Here is a 20,776-nt window from a genome sequence, read left to right as displayed (position 1 = left end):
TGTGTGGGCAACCATTTTATATCCCCACCAGTGTAGTGCTCAACCAGCATTTCCCGTGAGGTGTGTTTCCTGGAGAAGGACGACATAAGGGGAGTGGTGTTTTATACATTGTATCACTTCCCCTTTTTGATTTTGTCTCCCAGGCCATTAACATTCCATGTCAAAAACCTAATGGCCAACATATCCTTGCCATATGCGGATAAGGGGCATATCACTAATCTCTTCCGCATTGGTACAGTGGGTTGTAGAAAACCAGTAGTCTCCAAAACATACTTAAGTAAGAAACAAAATCCCCAAAAAACACCCCCACCCTGTCTCCCTTCATAGCAGACGTTTAACTGCCTGTTCCCCCCAACATTGTAGAGTTCCTGTCACCCCAAACCAGTAGTTAAACAATAGATGACAGTGGTGACAGCCAAAAGTACCTCCATCCAGCCCCCAAACGTACTTTTTTATTTGTTACCCAAGTATTCTGTCTTAATTTGGGACCACCTCACCCCTGGCTGTAGCAACAGTAAGTCTCAGAGTCAAAAGTTTAGCAGCTGTTAACTTTTGCCATCTGTATAGGAGAGTACAACTATGGGATCACTAACATCAACCAGCGTCTTCGAACCAGTCTTTGTGCTTTCTTGTTGAGTTGTTGATCGAGTCGACTGGTGTTGTGGAGATCTTTGATCCTGCCTCAGGTTATCTATGTCATAGCTTCACACCGTTGTCGCGTCACTGCTGTCAGGATTGGGATTGGGGCCTGGCCACTCCAGCCAACCTCCAGCTGCCCAACCAGTCCCAAGCTGTTTCAGGAGTTGTGAAGAGCAAGGTCTTCCCATCCTGCTACCAATCTTAACTGCGCTGGAAACATCATGGAGTATTTCAGCTCTTTTTCCTTCAGGGCTCTTTTAACCTTAGTGAAGCTGCGGCGCAGCTTCTGGACATGGAGCGTAAAGTCCAGGAAGAAGGTGATGGTGGCGTTGTCGAACTTGACCAGTGGGGCACTGCGGGCACTTGTAAAATTACATCCCGATAATTAAAGATGCAAGCTATGATCGGACGAGGTTGGGCGCCTGGTTTTGGCTGGGCGTAGAGGATCCGGTTAGCTTGCTTGACTGAGAAGTAGTTTGAGAGGCCTCAGGATTGAAGCAATTTGAGTATGAGGCCTTCCACAAGGAGAGCCACTGCTGGCCCTTCTTCTCTTTCCTGGACCCGACTAATTGTATGTGGTTTCTTCTTGAACAGCCCTCAAAACCTTTGAACTTCGCCCCAGGACACCAGTGGTTGTACACAGTTCCTTTACTTTTCTCTTCAAGGTTGTAGTCTCGGCTTTAAGGGTCGTGAGTAAGTTATCTGTGTCTTTCATTCTGGCACCCATGTAGCAGAAATCTGCTCTCACTAGTGTGACCTCAGAAGGCGCTGAGTCATTTTTGGTCTCCAGGGAGCCGCGAACGCCCTGGATTGCCACCATGATGTCCTTGAGTGTGAATGACTCACTGTCAGGTGATAGCAGGTCCATTAGGCTCTGAGGCACCTCCGTCGCGATTTCCCTGGCCGTGTATCGGGGAAGTGTGTATTTTTGGTGTGCTTCATGAGGGCCTCTGACCTGGTCATCCATGTTGGGCGCTTGGATCACCATGTCTCATAAAGGAAAAGCACTGACAGAATATCGGCAGACCGAAAATCGACCTACAAGATTATCGAGTCTAGAATATCGATGGACAGAATATCGATATCCTATCTTTACAAAGGTAAGTACAAAAATATCGAAACCAAAATATCGTTGTTTAAAATATCGTTGTATAAAACATCGTTTTTTAAAAAATGTCCTAAAAATAATATAAAATTAATTAAATACTAAATAGAATTAATAAAAACATAGTTAGAATGATTTAAAAATGTTAAAAATGATAAATAATAAATGTAACATAAAAAAATTAAACCTACATATTTAAAAAAACATATATATTAACTTAATATTAATAAATAATTATTTTATTTAATTATAAAATGTTAGAAACATAATCACATTTTTAAATATATATATATATATATATATACATAAACCTGTCATATAAATATAAAAATAAAATATATATATAGTAAATACAAATATTTAAATTAATAATTATTTGTAAAACAAATATTTTACACTACATTACCTATAAAAATAAAGAAAATGTTGGATAGCGTAGGGGACAAAATTACTATTCCCACTCCAGAGAATGCAACAGTAGGGAAATTGTTGGATAGCGAAGGAGAATAATTTACTATTCCCACTCCAGCAATTGCAACTGTAGGGAAAGTGTTGGATAGCGGAGTGGCATAATTTACTATTCCCTCTCCACGGAGTGTAACAGTAGGGAAAGTGCTGGATAGCAGAGGGGTAAAAATTACTGTTCTTACTCCAGCAAGTACAACAGTAGGGAAAGTGTTGGATAGCGGGTGGGTACAAATTAATAGTTCCACTCCAGTGACTTCACCAATTAATGATTAATTATGAAAAACCAATTAATAATTAATTAGTAACAGATTAATTAACACAATTAACAATATAAATTATTGAATACAAAAATAGTAAAGAATACAATTATCAATTAATTAATTTCAATCAAATTACTTTCCACCCTATTCCCCTATAAACCCACAACCCGCTACGGAACTAACACGCAATATTTTATTTAAAGAAAGATTAATACGTCCTAAAAAATGTATAATAAATATATCATAATTAAATTACTTCCCACCCTATTCTCCTAAAAACCCACAACCCGCTATGGAACATACATTAAAACATAAGCTATACTTTTAACACATATATTAACATACAGAACACTTAAAGAAGAAAATATTATAAACAACGATATTTTTACTAACAATATTACTAACTTCAGTATTCAGTAAAACAATATTCTTACCTGCATGTCTATATTCTTGTTGACGATATTCTTGCAGGTCGATATTCTGTCATATCGAGATCTAAACATCGATATTTTGGTATATCGATATTTAAAACTCAATATTATGACTGCATACCCACTGGCTCTGCACCTTAATTATTTCCAGCCAATTTCCTACACACTCCCCGGTTCGCCCCCTTCCTTGCTGTGCGGGTGTTAGAAATGGGGGTCTCATATTGGCAGAGGTAATTACCTTTGTCCAAATAGGGACCCTTCTTCCTAGCCAGGGTTTGGGAGTAACACTCCTAAAATAACCCCTACTCACCCCCTAGGTAGCTTGGCACGAGCAGTCAGGCTTCTCTCAGAAGCAGTGTGTAAAGCATTTGCACATAACCGACAGTAATACAGTGAAAACACAACAAAAGGCCATCACACTACTTTAGAAAAATAACCAATATTTATATATATCCAAAACAAGACCAAAACGATACAAATCCAACATACAGTTCTTTAAAAACATTTACTTTGCAAGATATCCTTAAAATTGCAGAAATACCTCAAAAACACAGTTCAAACAAGTCGGTAGCCCCATCTGGGGGTACTGCAGTGCTGAAAAAAACAGAGTATAACAGTTCCAGACAACCGTGTCAGTATGGGCTAGCGAAAGCGTGGACAGACTCGGTAACAGTACTTTTCTCATTGTGGCTGGCACGTTGGTGCGAGCCAGTCGTGGCAACCATTGCGGTTGCGTTACAAAATGGAAGTCCTCTCGATTCGGTGCAGGCAGCGGCTCGGTGACGTCCAGACAGCGTCAGTAAGACCATGGCCAATGGTGCAAGGTGAGGCGGTGCTCGATGCGGTGCTGGCAGGTTGCGGTACAAGTGACAAAGCCGGTTAGCGGGAGCTGGCCTCGGTCATCCCAGACTGCTGTGTGGGGCGAGGCAGTGCGTCGTGAAACTTACGAGTGGTGCCCCAAGCCACGATGCGGTCACGGGTTTTGAAGTCAGCAGCAGCGACAGCATCAGTGAGACCAGGATGGCGAAGTGTAGCGAGGCGGTACGGAGTGTGGTGCCCACAGGGCATGGTGCAAGCGGCGGCTCAGTGGCGGCGGCAGCAGTCATCATCATCGGAGATGCCAGGGTTGTGGTGCAAGATGCACATGGTGCCTTCTGCCGTGCCATCAGGACACAGAGCCAGCGACGGAGTCGGTGATGGAGTCGGTTGCGTTTTCCTTCTCTGTGGCAACTGAAACAGCGGTTACGAAAGCGGTACCCAGAGGTTGGTAAAGACTTTGCAGTCCCTGAGACTTCAGAACAAGAGGCAAGCTCTATTTCAAGCCCTTGGAGATATTCAGCACAAGTAAAGAAAGTTCATTCCAGTCCTTTCACTGCCCAAGGCAGAAGCAGCAACTGCAGGCCAACCCAACTAAGCAACAACACAGCAAAGGGGCAGTAATCCTCGTGGAAGCTCTTCCAGCTCTTCTTCTTGGCAGGTTCCTTGATTCCAGTGAGTTCTAAAATTCTGGGGTCTGCGCCCCTTCATTTATACTCAGAATTCCTTTGTTCTCTCAGGCAGAGAGAGTCTATGCTTAGTCCAAACCAGTTCTGTCCTCCCTGGCCCAGCTTCCTGGCAGGAGGTGGAGAAAGCATTGTCCAAGGCAGACAGGGCCTATTCAGGTGCAAAGGAAATCTCCTCCCACCACTCTTTAAGCGGTCTATTACGATGTCCGGCCGCCACCGTAAAGGAATGCGGGACCGTCCGCAAGGGGTGCGGTGGTCCCCAACTGCAATTAGTATGCCACTGCCACCGTGGCAGTGGCATCTCCCATTCCAAACATTGTTGTGGGCGGAGCTCACAGCACCGCCCGCAACAATGCTGAGAATGCACATTGTTGCATTGGCATGCACAAGGTCACAGGCACCGTGCGGTCAATGTAGGGGGTACCACAGGTACCGCCCAAGTGCACCCTCCACCCCCCAACACTTAGGGGGCCCACAATGCCCCCCCGCAGGCAGAAACCTCTTGCCTTTCCATGGCAGCAATGCCGCCATGGAAAGACTCATCTCCGCCCTTATCATGATATGTTATGTCATGATCATGACCTTTTGTCGCCCGGTCGACGAGTCGACCGGTGGACGGTCTTTCCGTCCACCGCGGACCCCCCAGCCATACTAATATGGCGGGAGTAATTCAGGCACGGATGGCGGGCTGATCGCCCCCACCGGGCCAGGGGTGGCTACCGCCAGCCCTTGTGGGGGCGATCCGCCCAGCATCCTAATGGGGCCCTAAATGTGGACTGAGCCTATTCAGCCCAGCCCTGACTTGTCCAGACTCTCAGGAGCCAGTGCACATACCCAGCCCCTGTCACTCCAAAGCCAGACAGTCAATACACATCCTAGCAGAGGCACACTGGATAGCTAAGCAAGGAAATACCTACTTTCTAAAAGTGGTATTTTCAAACACAGAATGTAAAAATCACCCTCACTAAAAGATGCATTTTAACATTCTGAGTTCTGGCATACTAAACTTTATCTTCCTATCTGGTCCCAAATGGAAAGTTATATTTATAAAAAGTTATAAATAAACTCTCATTCTATTCTATGGGACAGATAGCCTTTCAGTAGTGAAAAATGAAATGCACTGTAATTCACTACCAGGAGATGTCACACACATCAGGGCATGTCTTACCTTTCACGTACACTGAACCCTGCCCACAGGGGTACCTTGGGCCTACCTTGGGTGACTCACATGTAAGAAAAGGGAAGTTTAGGGTCTGGCAAGAGGGCGCACTTGCCAAGTCGACATGGCAGTACCAGATTGCACACAAGCTCTGCAATGGCAGGCCTGAGTTACCTTGTAAGTGCTACTCATGTGTGTGGCACCAACAGTGCTGCAGGCCCACTAGTAGAATTTGATTTACAGGCCCTGGCACACTCACTGCACTTTACTATGGGCTTTACCAGCAAATCAAATATGCCAATCATGGAAACACCAATCCATAATACGAATTTCACAGAGAGCATATGCACTTTAGCACTGAATAGCTGTGGTAAAGTGCCCAGAGTCCTAAAACCAACAACAGACGGTCAGGAAAAAGTAGGAGGAAGAAGCAAAAAGAAAAAAGTTTGGGGATAACCCTGCAAAAAGGGCCTGTTCCAACAGATGGACTCACCCTGCTCCTCACCTTCCAGGGGGCCCCTGCATCACATGCAAGGTTGCCAGTGGGAAACGATTACCCCTGGGGCCCATCTCCGGCCATGTCTACACGGTTGCAGATCGTTACTCTGGCACTGACCTTCACGGCTGTATTTTCCAAATCAAGCACTGGGAAGTTTATTACTGTTTACCCGGGGCATCTGCGATGGCGCATTAAGCCCCTGCTCTTTCCCGATGCCACGCGAGCTTCTCAGGGGCTCGTGGCAGGGTATTGTGTGCTACACGCGGCCTTATGCAGCGCATCCCGTACGCAGCGAATGAAGCCACAGGGAGCCGACAGTGCGGTTCTATGCGCTTCCAGGCGGAGGCGTACAGGTGGCACTTTCCTTCTAGAGCGCAGTCAGTCTGGCCTTACCGCATCCGAGGCCCGGCAATTGTTCAGGTAGACCACTCTGATTGTGCCTCGGTCCTTATGCTGTATTGGCTGCTGTCTCTTCATGCGAGGCTGTGGCTTGTTGCTGCGATCTGGGCCTCGCCTCATGTAGGTGGTCTTCGGTCACCACTGGGTACGACAGAGAGGAATTTGGTATCCCCATGACTAGTAGCCCCCAAAATTAAGGCCATAGAGTCACAAGAGCGATGGTACGGAATAGGGCTGATAAAGGACGGGAGCCACTCTAGCTAGCAGCCATCTTTCTCTGCAGTCGGCCACACCCCCTACAACCACAATCCTAGTTAGGGTAAAGCACAAGCACACCCCAAATTAACCTGTGCTCATCCCCCTGGCAGCTTCTCACAGAGCACTCAGACTTAACTTATAGGCAATGTGTAAAACACACTTCAAACAGTAATAAAGTGAAAACACCATACAAAAAGATCCCGCACCAGGTTAGAAAAATAAAGCTGAATTTAATAAACAAATCTAGACCAAAGAACAAAAATCCAATCAGCAGAACCAGAGTCATTAATTTTTAAAGAATAAACTTCAATATAGCGCATAAAAGCATAACGTGTCTAGTGTGGCTAAGTGGTCACGCCGGACCTGGTCAAAGTCAAAAGTTCAGGTGGACCGCAATGGAAAACAGGTCGGATACATTCCCAGATAGTCCTACTGAAGGTTTGCCTTCTCAAGTTTTGTGCCAAGTGTACCATTCACATTGTAGAATGTCGCAAAAGGCAAGGGGATCGTAGCGGGCAGTAGTTGACTTTGTGCAAAGATTAGGCCGAGCGTCAGAGATAGGTGGGCTGGAGTTTCAGGTTGATCCTCCAAGGGGGATCGATGCTTATTGTACAAAGAGACAGGCTGGTGGCGGCTTGCACTGAATTTCAGTGCAAGTGGTGCAGTTCTGAAGCGATTTAGCCCATTCTCAGCCATTAAGATTGAGAGCCCAAAAGCATGAGTTACAGGGCCCGTGAGCCACACCAAGTGTCCAGGACATGAGAAGCACCACTTGCCGATCAGGAACTCGCTGCAGCTGTGTCCAGGAGCTGGTTAGGAAGCTTTTTATGTCCCTGAGGCTCAGATCAGTAGATCAGCAGACTAGTCCTTGGAGTCACTCTGAAGTACTGGGTTCAAGATGCAGTTGCAGGTCCAGTTCTTCTTCCCCTGGCAAGAGGGCACTAGGCAACAGGTTAGCACATCAAGGTAGCAGTTCCTTCAGAGGAGCAGTCTAGCATAGTGGCACTCCTTGTAGCAGCACAGCAGTTCTTCTTACTGAGTATCCACAAGTCCAGAAGTGTACTGAAGAGTTGGTGTCTGAGGCCCTTCTTTTATACACAGTTGGGCCCTTAAAGGGGCGAGAAGCTTCTAGAGGCATTCCTTCAAAGTGCACTCATGCCCTACCTTCCTGGTCCTGGTTTCAGACTACCTACAATGGTTATGCTGCCCCTTTGTGTGGAGGCAGGACACTGACTATTTAAGTGTATGTGGGGCTGTGCCGAACTTCCCCTCCCATCCTGCCAGTGATGGTCTATCCACTCACACCAAAGCTCTGATTGTGTGTCGCTGTATAGGAGGAATACAGAAATCCCAACTGTCACCCACACCCAGTGATGCAACCCAGAAACAGTCTGCAGGCATCAAATGGCTAAGGCAAGAAAATGCCAACTTTCTAAAAGGCTATTCAATTAGGATTCCAGGGAGACCAAACATGAACAGGCTATCTCTTCCCATTTGGAAATTATATTTATTAAATGTAATAAGTCAACTCCAATGTTATCCTAAGGGAGAGGTCGGCCTTGTAGTAGTGAAAAATGATGTTAAGAGCTTTTCACTACAAGAATATGTAAAACTTAAAAGTGCATGTCCTACTATTTAAATACATAACATTGCACCCCGTCCTCTGGGCTGTCCAGGGCCTACCCTACAGGTGACATATGCATTAGAAAGGAAGGTTTGAGCCTGGCAAAAGGTTTATTTTGTCAGGTCGAACTGGCAGTTTAAACTGCACACAAGGCTCCGCAAGGCAGGCCTGAGACATGGTTAAAGTGCTACCTAAGTGGGGGGCACAACCAGTGTTGCAGGCCCACTAATAGCATTTAATGTACAGGCCCTGAACACATGTAGTGCCACTTTACTAGAGACTGACAGGTAAATTAAATTTGCCAATTGGGTATAAATCAATGTTACCATGCTTTAAGCAAAGAGCACAGGCACTTTATCACTGTTTAGCAGTGGTAAAGTGTGCAGAGTCCTAAGGCCATCAAAAACAAATTCAGAAAAAAGTAGAGGGAAAAAGGCAAATGTTTAGGTGTGACCCTGTACAGAGGGGCAGGTCCAACAATCCTATTATCTCGAAACGAATTCCAGAATCTGAGAATTCTGATGAGATGCAAACAAATCTAATAGAGGTACTCCCCACCTCTGGTATATCTCCCGAATTATGAGTGGACTTTGAACAAAGACCTGAGAACACGGGAAGACACTGCTGAGATAGTCTGCTTGAGAATTCAGAGCTCCCCTTATGTAAATTGCCGTCAGGTTCAGGAGATTATGCACAGCCAAGGCACTGTTTTGATTAGTCATTTGATTAAGAGAGCTGGAACCTGTATTGAACTGATGATTTGGATGAGACATGGTTACCATGTTGTCTGTACAGACCAATAAAGCCTTTCCCTTTAGATGATCTCCAAAGAATTGCATTGCCATCCAGAAATGCATAAACTCTCTGCAGACCTACCCCTCTCTGATAGTCCCCAAAGACCCGGTGTAGTCTGGTTGTCTAGGACTGCTCCGCAACCCGTGCTGCTGGTATCAGTGGTTAGGACTATTGGATGCGGTAAGCAAAACAATGTCCCTTGGTGCAAGGATGAGGGCATCACCTACAGAGAAAGGCTCTCTAGAGCTGAGAGGGTGACTGGAATTAGATCCTTGTGGGGCATATTATCAAGCAAGGCGTTAAAATTATCGCCGCTTCAGCAGCAGAAAACTGCCGCTAAAGCAGCGATAATGGGCTTGATAATATGCCGCAGAGAATTCCAATAGAAGCCCATGTTGACACCAGAACATGGGCTTCTATTGGAATTCTCAAGGGCATATTATCAAGCCCATTATCGCTGCTTTAGCGGCAGTTTTCTGCTGCTAAAGCGGCGATAATTTTAACGCCGTTTCTTGATAATATGCCCCCTATCCTTTGTGAAAAGGGACAAAGTAGCTTAAGATGTGAAGAATCACCTGTCCCAGGTGAAGGCGACCCCATGGTACTACACTCAGAGCTGTAGCTTGAAATAGGAAAACAAGAGACCAGTTGATGAACATTCCTTTTTTTTCTCTCCAGAAAGCGTAGGTTAGATGAAAAACAGACTCCAACAATCACCAATTGCCATGGCTCTTGGGACTGGAGGCCTTTCTGACTTTGGGACTTCTGCCATAGCCAGGAAATCCTCTAGATAATCCCAGAGTTGCCTCTTCCTGGATTTTGTAAGTAGAAATAGCCCCTGAGTGGTGTTGAATATGGTTCCTGTATATTCCAGTCTCTGATATGGAGTGAGGTGAAATGTCAGGCAGTTGATCAGGATCTCAAAGGCCTAAAGATTTTGAACTGTCAAGGTAATGTACTCTAGACACTGGTCTCAAGAAGACTTAATAAAGAGATCATTCTGATAAGGGTGGATCAACACTCCCTGAACATTGATTAGACTTAGCCCAGTGCCAAGACTGTGATGAGGACCATGAGGGAGATTTTTGTCCCGAAAGGCAACACATTGGGAGTTATGAATCCTGTAGATTGATTTTGTTTACAAAATTACCCCTTGGAAATAAAGGAAATGAACAGCTGAAGCATATTCATCTTGAAATATACCGTTTGAATAAACTGATTGAGGAATCAGAGAAAATCCTGAACATCCTTAACTCCCCTTATACTTTTGTGACAAGGAATTCTATGGAGTAACAATCCGATCATCTCTCCTGTAAAAGAACTGGGAGAATGAACTTTTTCTTCAGCAATTGGAAAAAATTTCCTGAAGAGCTTTCTTCTTGATTCTGTCTCTTGGCCATGGTGTCTGGACAAAACGAGGTTTCTCAAAATCTGGGGAAAGGTCAATGGAGTAGCCATGGGAAATGATCTGTCAGGCCCATCTGCATGAAATAAATTTGCTCCATATCTCCTGAAAAGGTATAGACAGCCGGGTCTGACAAAGTATTGGCATAGTCCAGAATTCTGTTTGGAACCACGTTTCCCTCTGACTGAAAAGATGATATTCGAATCCTGAGAGCTGATTAATAAGGATGGGGCATATGCATCAACCAAACGAATACCGATTCCTTAATAGCGAAAAATAAGGAATCGCCATTAAGGAATCGGTAATTGGCATGCATCAACAGATTCGGTGAAATTTAGCGATTCCTTAAAAATCGCTAAATTTACCGATTCCTTAATAGCGGGGCACGCAAACGGCCTCACTAGCAAATAGCGAGTTCGGTAATACCGATTTGGCTAATAGCGAGTTCGGTAATACCGAGTTAGCTATTACCGAATCGGTAATAGCGAAATCGCAAATTGCCGCGTCGCTCCGGGAACGTGCTGATGACATCACCAACCAGGAAATACTGCTGCCCCACCCACATAGCCTCGACAGAGGAGCAGACAGGAGCTGGAAATAAGGACAGGCTGTGCAGAGTGAGGCCACACCGATTCTGCTAATCACATCAGACATCCATCATGTCGCAGGAAGTGCCATCCAGCGCAGAATCTGCACGCAAGCGCAAGAAGAAGTTTTCGGACAGGGAGCTGGAGTACCTCATCGAGGGAGTGTCCAGCAAACACGACCGCCTCTTTGGCAAGCTGTCCCTCAAGGTGCCTGAGACAGAGAAGCGGCGCATCTGGCAGCGCATCCGTGAGAGGGTCAATGCGGTTGGCGTCACTACCCGCAGCATCGACGACCTTAAAAAACGGTGGTATGACCTGCGGAAGCGCGCCAAAGAGAGGATTGCTGAGAGGCTACGGGAGGCAAGAAGGACTGGAGGCGGAACATCTACTGCACCATCCAACACAGCCCTGGAGGACCTTGTGGAAGGGACCATAGAGCGGGAAGCCGTCGTGGGGGTGACCCAGATGGACACGTCCGGCGCAGCCACAAGTGCCCAAGGTAAGATGCATGCCTGTGCCACACCCAGCATAGCGTAAATCCATACCCATGCCCCCAGCCCAATCTCACTGTGTCTGCAGCTCTGGCACAGACAGCTCCACACATGACACTACTGCATCTTGGGAGTTGTAGTCTAGTCAGACCAGAGTGCATGTACAGGCGTAAATCCTATGAGCATACACCACATATTTTGTACATGGCTGGAGACTGTTCATTTGTTGGACCACAGAGGGACATTAATGGGTACAACACTATGTAGGTGTAATCATCCCACTAATCATGCACTGTTTCACACACAGATGCATCACCTGGGGACCCTGACGACAGCGACCAGCTGATCATTTCGGAGACACCCGTGGAGTCAGACCAGGAGACAGCGCAGGATGCGCACGCATCGCCAACACCTGCCACCCCACCAGCACCACCTCCACCAGCGCCACAATCAACGGCACCAGCACCAGTGCCACAAGCTAAGGCACCAGCACCTGCGCCACTAGCCAAGGCACCAGCAACAGCGCCACAAGCAACGGCACCAGCAAAACAGCCTGCAGCTAGTACAGCCACAATACCGCAGAGGCACAGGCACCAAGTTGCGCCCTTGCAGGAGATGGTAACACCCCCCCCCCGCAATTGGCACCCAGGCAGCGCACATCCACACCACCTGCTGCACCACCTGGAGGCTCAACACACGCACGGCGTCACAGGGCCCGTCGCAGTTCCGTCTCCTCAGCAGACCAGGATGTCCCAACAACCTCTGCAATCGAGGAGAGGATGCTGCGTACACAGAGCCTGCAGGGACGACATGTGGCTAGCATTAGATGCAATATCGTGCGCCTTGCGAGGGAGATGCGCGCCATGACTGCAGCAGTCACCGACATGGGCTCCGCGGTCAGGGACATGGGCACGGCGGTCAGGGACCAGACCACTGCGGTTGCTGATGGCAATGCTCAGCTCAGGGAGGAGGTACGTGAGCTCACCCGTGCCATCAGGGAGGGCCATGAGTCCCAGAGGAGGAGTAACCGGCAGCTAATGTTGCGTTCCGCCGCCGCTACCAAGGCCATACAACGGCACAGCAACTGCACCGCTGTGTTGGCACGCCGCACAGTCTCCCTGCAGGTGGACCTTGGGCACTTCTGCGGGGATGTGGCTTAGTCACTGGGACACATCACCACTGCTGTGGAACAACTTCAGAGCAGCACATGCAGTGCTGCAGCATTGGGAGGGGATGACACAAGTGAGGCTGCCTCCAGTGTCAGCAGCGTGTCACTGGCAGAGGCCAGCACCAGGTGCCGCAGTTCGCGTGCCTCCACGGGGACAGGCCGTGGTGAGGCATTGGATGCACCTGAGCGGAGGCTTGGTGTACGTGGCAAGCACCACTAGACATTTGGACATGCTGCAGGACCATGGTGGGGCAACCATGCCCATCCAATTATTGTGTTTGCACAGGCCTGACTTTAAGGCACCTTTTATTTACATGTATGCAATCGGAGCATGATTCACAATGCTAGTTCTGTTGCACATTCCTCAGTGCTACTGTGCATTAAACAGTTGCACCCAAAACCAACTTGTAATGTCTCATTTTACCCAGGGTCAAAAATGATTTTGCATTATGTATGTCCGCCTCCTATGGCCCTCTGCTGTGTTTGGGATGTGTGCCGGTCGTCGTTGGGCGGGTGGTTGGTCAGCCTGGTGGTCGTCATCCCTGTCCACCTCCATGGGTATCCCCCTTCTGGTGGCAATGTTGTGCAGCATTGCACATACAGCAATTATCCGACAGCATGTTTCTGGTTGGTATAGCATGGCTCCGCCAGTCTTGTGGAGGATACGGAAGCGGCTCTTGAGAATCCCAAAAGTCCGCTCTATCACATTCCTCGTGCTGATGTGTGCAGCGTTGTAGCGATGTTCCTGCGGGGTTGCTGGATTTAGGTATGGGGTGAGTATGTATTCCCGCAGGGCGTAAGCACTGTCACCTAGAAGATAGAAGCATAGACTTAGCATTGGTGATGTACATACATGTGTGGTGTTGGTGTGGGGAAGCGTATTTCTACGTACCTAACAGGAGTCCCTCTCCAAATTCTCCATTGATTAGTCGCCTGTGCATTCCACTGTTGCGGAAGATGTATGAGTCGTGTGTGCTCCCTGGGAATTGTGCCACTAGGTCCGTTATGATGTTGTTGGCATCGCACACAACCTGCACGTTGATCGAGAGGTATGACTTGCGGTTCCGGAATAGGTACTCATTTGCTGACGGAGGACATATGGGGATATGCGTGCAGTCGATGCATCCAATCACATGTGGAAATTGTGCCACCTGGTAGAAAGCCTGTTTGGTGCGGTCCAACTGCTGTGGGGTTGTGGGGAAGCTGATGTGTGTGTGGAGCATTGTCAGCATGGCATCTAGGAATTTCTTGAAGAAGCGTGACAGTGCGCTTTGCGAAACACCTCCGGCCACCGCAATTACCCCCTGGAAACTCCCTGAGGCCAGTAGGTGCAGGCTGCATAGGACCTGAACGTGCGCAGGGATGGCATTTGTCTGGTGTGTCTGGTGCTGCAGTAATGGTTCCAGGTCTGCAATCAGGCGCATGATCATAGCGCGATTGAGGCGATACTTCTGGTACACCTCGTCCTCATTCTGGCCGAGCAAGGTTATGCGCAGTCTGAAAACTCGCTCCTGGACCCTTCTCCTGCGCTGTCCTGCTGCATTGATCCGCATCCTCCTTGCAAGCACGTAGAGGGCAGCCATTTTGTGGTAGCCAACAGGGTCTCCTGGGCCACATTTAAGGGTTTAGTGATTGCCTCAATCATTTGCACATGTAGGAAGAATTTAGCCTCATCTTTTTTTTTTTTTTGTAACTTTACCTCCAGGTTTTGATTCCCCTTATTTAGCTCTTGCAAAATAGCGATTTTTGGGATTTTCGTTATTAGCGAGTTTTGTTGCATTGGGGTGCGATTCGTTATTTGCTATTGGCACTTTCCGGGAGCTAATAGTGATTTCGGTAATTGCTAATTCGGTATATAGCGATTCGGTAAATTAGCATTTTGGGTATTAGCGATTCGGTATGTTCGAGGTTATTTATTTTGCGATTGGTTATTTGCTCGGGTTTTGGGTTGATGCATTGGGATTGGGTATTTTTCACGCAATACCGGGAGCTATTAACGATTCGGTATTTTACCGACTGGATTTTGGCTTGATGCATAAGGATGGATATCGTTATTTAATCATATGGCTTCGCTATCGACGTGGTGTCACTTCGGAGAAAAATTATCAGTGTTCTTCAGGGATAAATTTCTCTAATTGGACGGGAATCATAGAATTTTTCGTAAAAAATAGGAAGTTTGGTTGTTTCACTAATTAACACGGGTTCTGGATGGTATAGGAAACAGCTATCCGATCTTAAATTGTCAGTGATTGGCACAAATATCAAAGTGTGGATATGAAGTGGAAGGCGATTGGAGATTAGAGTATTTCTGGTCTGTTTATGTACGGAAACAACAGAAATGAGGTAGCGGACTGCATTGGAAACAGGTTCCCCATCCAGTCGGAGCTGGGGATTGGATAAACATGGACACGTGATCTTAGGCGCATTACGGGAGATGGGTTTGAGTAGTTTTGACAGGAAAATAGACAGCGGACCGTATTGGAAACAGGGAATTGAGCATGGCAAATAATGGGGTTAGAAATATTTTGACTTGATTGCTGGTTGGTATATTTAAATAGCGGTAGTGGTGGCAGATTCACTTCACAGCGGATTTATCAGACCGGCTGTCGATGGGTTGTTACTTTGGAGGCTGACCAGAATCTGGATGTATGGTCTGAAATAACCCGGACATAGGTGAGGAAGGCGATGAGCATTTGGAATTAGGAAATTAATTTAACAAATGGTAACAGGAGGGAATTTGGGTGATGTAATTAACATGCATTACACTTATTTTATTTATAAAAATATCTTTCTTGGTACTGGTTTTTGTTAGATCAGAATACTATATGCAATATCGTCTAAAAATGCAGGTTGATTGATGTAAAGTACACGCTGCTTCTTTATTGTTTATATTCTGAAAAGATGATGGTTGGGCTGGGCACCATGAGGCTGATAACTGGACTTGTAATGATAGAAATCAAGTTCTACTCCTTTTATAGTGCTTAGGTCTCTTACTGCTCCTTCCTATGACTTCTGGTTGTGACAAAAAGGCTGGGGGTGCTTCTGGCCCTTAAAAGATGTGCAGAGTACTTCCTTCAACTCCTCAGCAAATGGTTTCTTAGTTGAATAAGGCATCCGTAAAAGGCAATTCTTTTGCGCAGCCTCGACTTTCCAGTTCCTCAGATGTAAGTGGCATCTATCAGCAACAAAAATGGCTGACCCAAGGCAGATGCTCTCAAATTACCACACATGATATCCAATAATATGTTAAGAATGTATAGTAGCACAGAGAGATTGCTTCATTGATGTGAGTATGCAGTGGCTAGAGAGCAGCACTCACTTATGGAGTCCAAACTAAAAGGTAAAATCTAAAGCTCCCCTGAAGCTTACAAAAGGGAATAAGTGTTCCCACAAAGTTGAAGAATTATTCAAAGACTTCCAAATACAGCAACATGAGTGAGAAGCCCACTTAAATGACAATCAAATTAGTTTTATACAAAAGAGAAGTCTAGGATCTTCCAACAAATCAGTGTTTTAAAATAAACAAAAGTTCAATTAATAGTTCAGAATGCCATGGACACAGCCAACGCATGTCATCTCTAAACATTGAGGCTTCTTCAGGGCTGTTCAAACATACAGCGAATAGGATAAGCCACATACATGATATAGACCTATACAAGTTAAAAAGCATCAAGGGCACAACATGAAGTGACACAAAAAACAACATATTAATAAACACAAAACAATATTTGTGGAAAGAACTTGTAAAGGTCCTAAAGATCAATTGGGAAATCCCAACAGAAAAAATAGAGCACATACAGTTTAATCCAAGTGTTACTACATCTAATTCTCCAAGTTGGAGACATAGTACTTCTCTATAATAGCATGGTATAGCTTTAAACTAATATTGAATAATATTGGAGCCCTCCATCACGGTTGGCTTGAACTTTGGATTTACCCTGGTCCAGCACAACCTCAATTTACCCCTAAGCGATATTTGACTCCAAACACTAGATTAAGATTTAATCTTTAAAACTTCATAACTCTGGTTCTACTTGGATATTTCTCATTTTGGTAATTATTTTTCTACTTATAAAAATATAATATTTTCCTAACACTGTGTGGGGTATTTTTGTGGTGCTTTTATTGTGTTACTGTGTGTGTGTTGCACAAATACTTTACACATTGCCTCTTTAGAAACGTCTAACTGCTCTGTGCCAAGCTACCAGAGGGTGAGCACAGGTTATATTTTACTGTGTATCTAGTTTACCCTGACTAGAGTAGTGGTTCCTGCTTGTACAAGGTGCATACTCTGACAAACGAGAAAACCCTTTTTAACAGGCAGCTAGAACAAGGTCAAACAGAGGCTGAGTGTCACAGCTGTACAGTGCAAGGACTTTCCTGTCTACACCCTGATACTTTGGAATTTTAGGACAAACTGTGATCCTCATTCAACTTCAGCTATTCTCAAACCTCTTAAAATCATAGACAACAGTCAAGCTGGGTTTCTTCCTAGGCACATCACATAGACTGCAATTATTGCAGTCTACGGTAAGATACTCACCATAAGAGATAATTATATTTCCCTTCTGCTCCTCCTAGATCTTTCCATGGCATCCAGTGCATTCATTTGCAGGAGAGACCCAGCAAGCATGACCGAAGAAGACATCTTAAACCAATTTACATTGTTTCTTACAACACCATTAAGCAGATCAAGCTGGGTATTTTCTCACCACCTGGCTGAAGTGTCTTCAGTGACATCCCTGGCTTACCCATCCTCCCTCATAATCAGCCTCTATGTACTCAGCCTCCTGACACAAATTTAGGAACTTTGACCTGGCTTTGCACCATGAAGCCAATCACACAAAAACATTTCTGAAAGTCAAAGACTTCAAAGCAGATGCCTTCTGTGAGAAAGTATCTCTTTTTGCTTGGTCACTCTCAAGTTTTGTGGACATTTGCTACTGCTGTTTTGACACTGTACTGTACCTCTGCTAACCAAACCACAGTGCATGTGCTCTGACCGCTAAAACATGTTGAAATCGGCTCACTCCTCATTGGCCTGTTTACCATTCCTATAAGGCCACAGTATGTGTGTCCCAAAATACACCCATGGCATGGAAAGTTAAGTATCTCCTTGGACTACAGTGCTACTGTGTCCTCCACTAGTGTGACCACACAAACATGACTCCAGTCTACCACTGCAGACTTGTTGCTGCAGCTGTACAACAGTAGTCCACCCTGCTGAAATGACCTTTTTTGATGAAAAGAAACCAGCCCTTTAAATATTATTAAGTAGCCCTATTTAGGCCTTGTAGAACACAAGACAGGACAGATTGTATTCAAAAGTAGCACATGTGCAAATTTAAAGTTAACATGTCTTTACAATAACTAGCATCCAAAAGGTATTTTCACTATAAAGAAAGCTGCCTGGCCCACAGATAAGCACTTGGTTGCAATATTACATTTCAAATCTGCTATCTCCAACTAGGGAGCAGCTACATTAATGAATAAACTACTTTTTTGATATTTATCAAAAACCCAACTTAATGGTGACGTTTGATTTTTCTGATAACTATTAAGGAAAGGGACTTTTAGAACATTACCTTTTTACTGCCTAGATGGTGAACAGCCCTCTTGAGGTGTGAAAACTATTCCCAGATCAGAGGCAATGGCCTGGGTGTGAAGAGGTGTTTTTGTTCCCTTGGCAGGAAGACCAGTTGGACTGTGTCTAGGAACTTAATTTATGTCAAAGGGGCCCACCCTGTCACAAACAAATAACACCTGAACAGACCCCTTCCTTTGTCCTCCCAGTCAGACAGGCACCAGTCCCAGTGGATGAAAAGCGGCGCCCAGAACTAGTTTAGAGTGGTCACAGAGGAGGGGCTTCTCATTATCCTGGCCACACCTCTGAATGGGTAAATAGGCTATATTTAAAGGAAAAAGGGTTACACCTTCTTTAATTTAGTGATTGAGGGGTGCTGTGGGATTTTATACAGTAGGACACAAAGGAGCAGTTGCAAAATAGGGTACGGTTCATTTACCCTACTGGTCAGGAAAGGGCCAGGAGTCACCTCAACCCACAAGATACTGCCAAGCATCAAGATGGCAACTGAAGACAACTTTTCAGAACACTCTGGACCTGTGAAAGAACAGAAGAAAGACTGAACCTGCTGTCTGAGACCTGTAAGGAGACCTAAAGGGCTGGACCTACTTTCACTTGCACACAAGAAAAATAAGTAGACTTCAAGGATAAGTTGGCTGACTCGTGTGTGGCTGGAGAGACACAACAAGCTGTAAGAGGCCTTTTTTTCCTGAAGTGCCCAGCTGACCAGTACCAACTGAACCTGACCTGGACTCTGATGGTAGCCTCTGCTGGAGTGCCTCTCAATCCCCCCAATTGCCGTTCCTGAGGTCCACTGACCTTTGACTGTGTCTAACTAGATTTCTCCTACCACTCCTGAGAACATGGGAAACATTGTTGGAGTTCACGGCCTCCAGATATTTGCGACAAACTGCCATACTGATCCGGCCAAAGCATGACCATGCTGAGCTGAAGAACCAGATTTCTCCACTCCGAACTTTTACTAATAGCAAATCCATTCCAACTGGACCTCCTCGAGAAGGGATCCGGCCTCCTGGAGCCCTCACCAAACACAGCCCGCAGCCTTGCTCTGCTTAAGTATTTTGAGCTCTGGAAAAGAGATTAAGGACAAAGGTAAACATCTTGACTGGGCAAAGGTGCTAAAAATATTCGACTGTCAAGAGGACCTTCCTGGGAACAAAATCATACCTGGGTTCTTTGCTCCTGGATTGTGCGAAAGTCGCCCATGAGACCCAGACCAAAGAAGTAACTCTAAGGGAAGTTGACTGACCTCCTGGAGCCAGCAGCAAGGCTATCAAAGCAGAAGAAGCCCACACCAAAAAGTCAGTAGCCAAAATCTTCAAATCACCGCTGACCATCCTGGACAACCCAAGAGAAACATCCTAAATAGTCAAAAGTTGCACCCAAGTCTCCTGGACACTCAAGCATCATCTGAGTGCAGATTGGTCAGCAAAGATGGACACCAGCCTTCAAGAAAGGATACAGATGGGCCCGCTGTGACCAGAGATCAGTAGCCCAGCCGCAGCTGGCCTTCTACTGGCTCAAAGCAGACATCAAGGGACATTAAACCTTGTGGCCAAAGTCGCTAGGGTACTGCATGCCAAGCCTAGGTTTTAGGGAGCATTTGTGCATAAACGTCAATTTACCAAAAGGACAGAGATAGCGGAAGTGACATCACATGCCATTTGACTTTTACTTTCACTCACACACCCATGCTTAGACATACATGCTCACATTCGCGCATACACACACTATCTCTCACATTAACACAATCTCACCTGCAAGCATGCACACAACTTACATAGAAAAGCCTTTTTCCTTATCTCTGCTGCTATTAGTGTAATTAAAAAAAAAAAGGAAAGTGAAGCCCCAACCGATACCCATAAGGACGAGCTGCCCCTGTGTTCCTGGCACTGTTTTTGCCACCCCTCATGCTAGGGGTCGAAAAGGCAGTGCCAGAATTCGCAAGGGGTAAGTCAGGGGTCTCAGCTGCGACCCCATTAATGCCATTCATACATATTTTGAGACCTAGACAAATGCAGATGATTGCAGGGAAGAACTCTGTCTTTGAGGTCACCACACGATGTCTGTAAGTCAACAAATTGAGGAAATAAAAAGAGGCCTCAAAGCACAAGATGCAACTGAGTTATACAGCTGGGAGCATGAGGGTAGACGATGCCAAAACTGGTCGGCCCCACTGGGGAAGAGGTTGTGAATTGGGTCGCATCGTATGCATTTATGCCAAATAATAACGTTAACTGTTGTTCTCTAAGGTACAGTTGTTTGGTAAGTGCAGTGTGTCACTGTGATGTGCCATGACTGGGGCTATGCGTCATCCATCTATCTAAATGTTACCATTGTTCTCTTTTTGAACTGGACACATTCTGCAGATTCTGTCT

The sequence above is a fragment of the Triturus cristatus genome, chromosome 2_1 (assembly GCF_964204655.1).
Source record: "Triturus cristatus chromosome 2_1, aTriCri1.1, whole genome shotgun sequence".
NCBI lineage: Eukaryota > Metazoa > Chordata > Amphibia > Caudata > Salamandridae > Triturus > Triturus cristatus.
Note: the sequence above shows the minus strand (reverse complement) of the source record.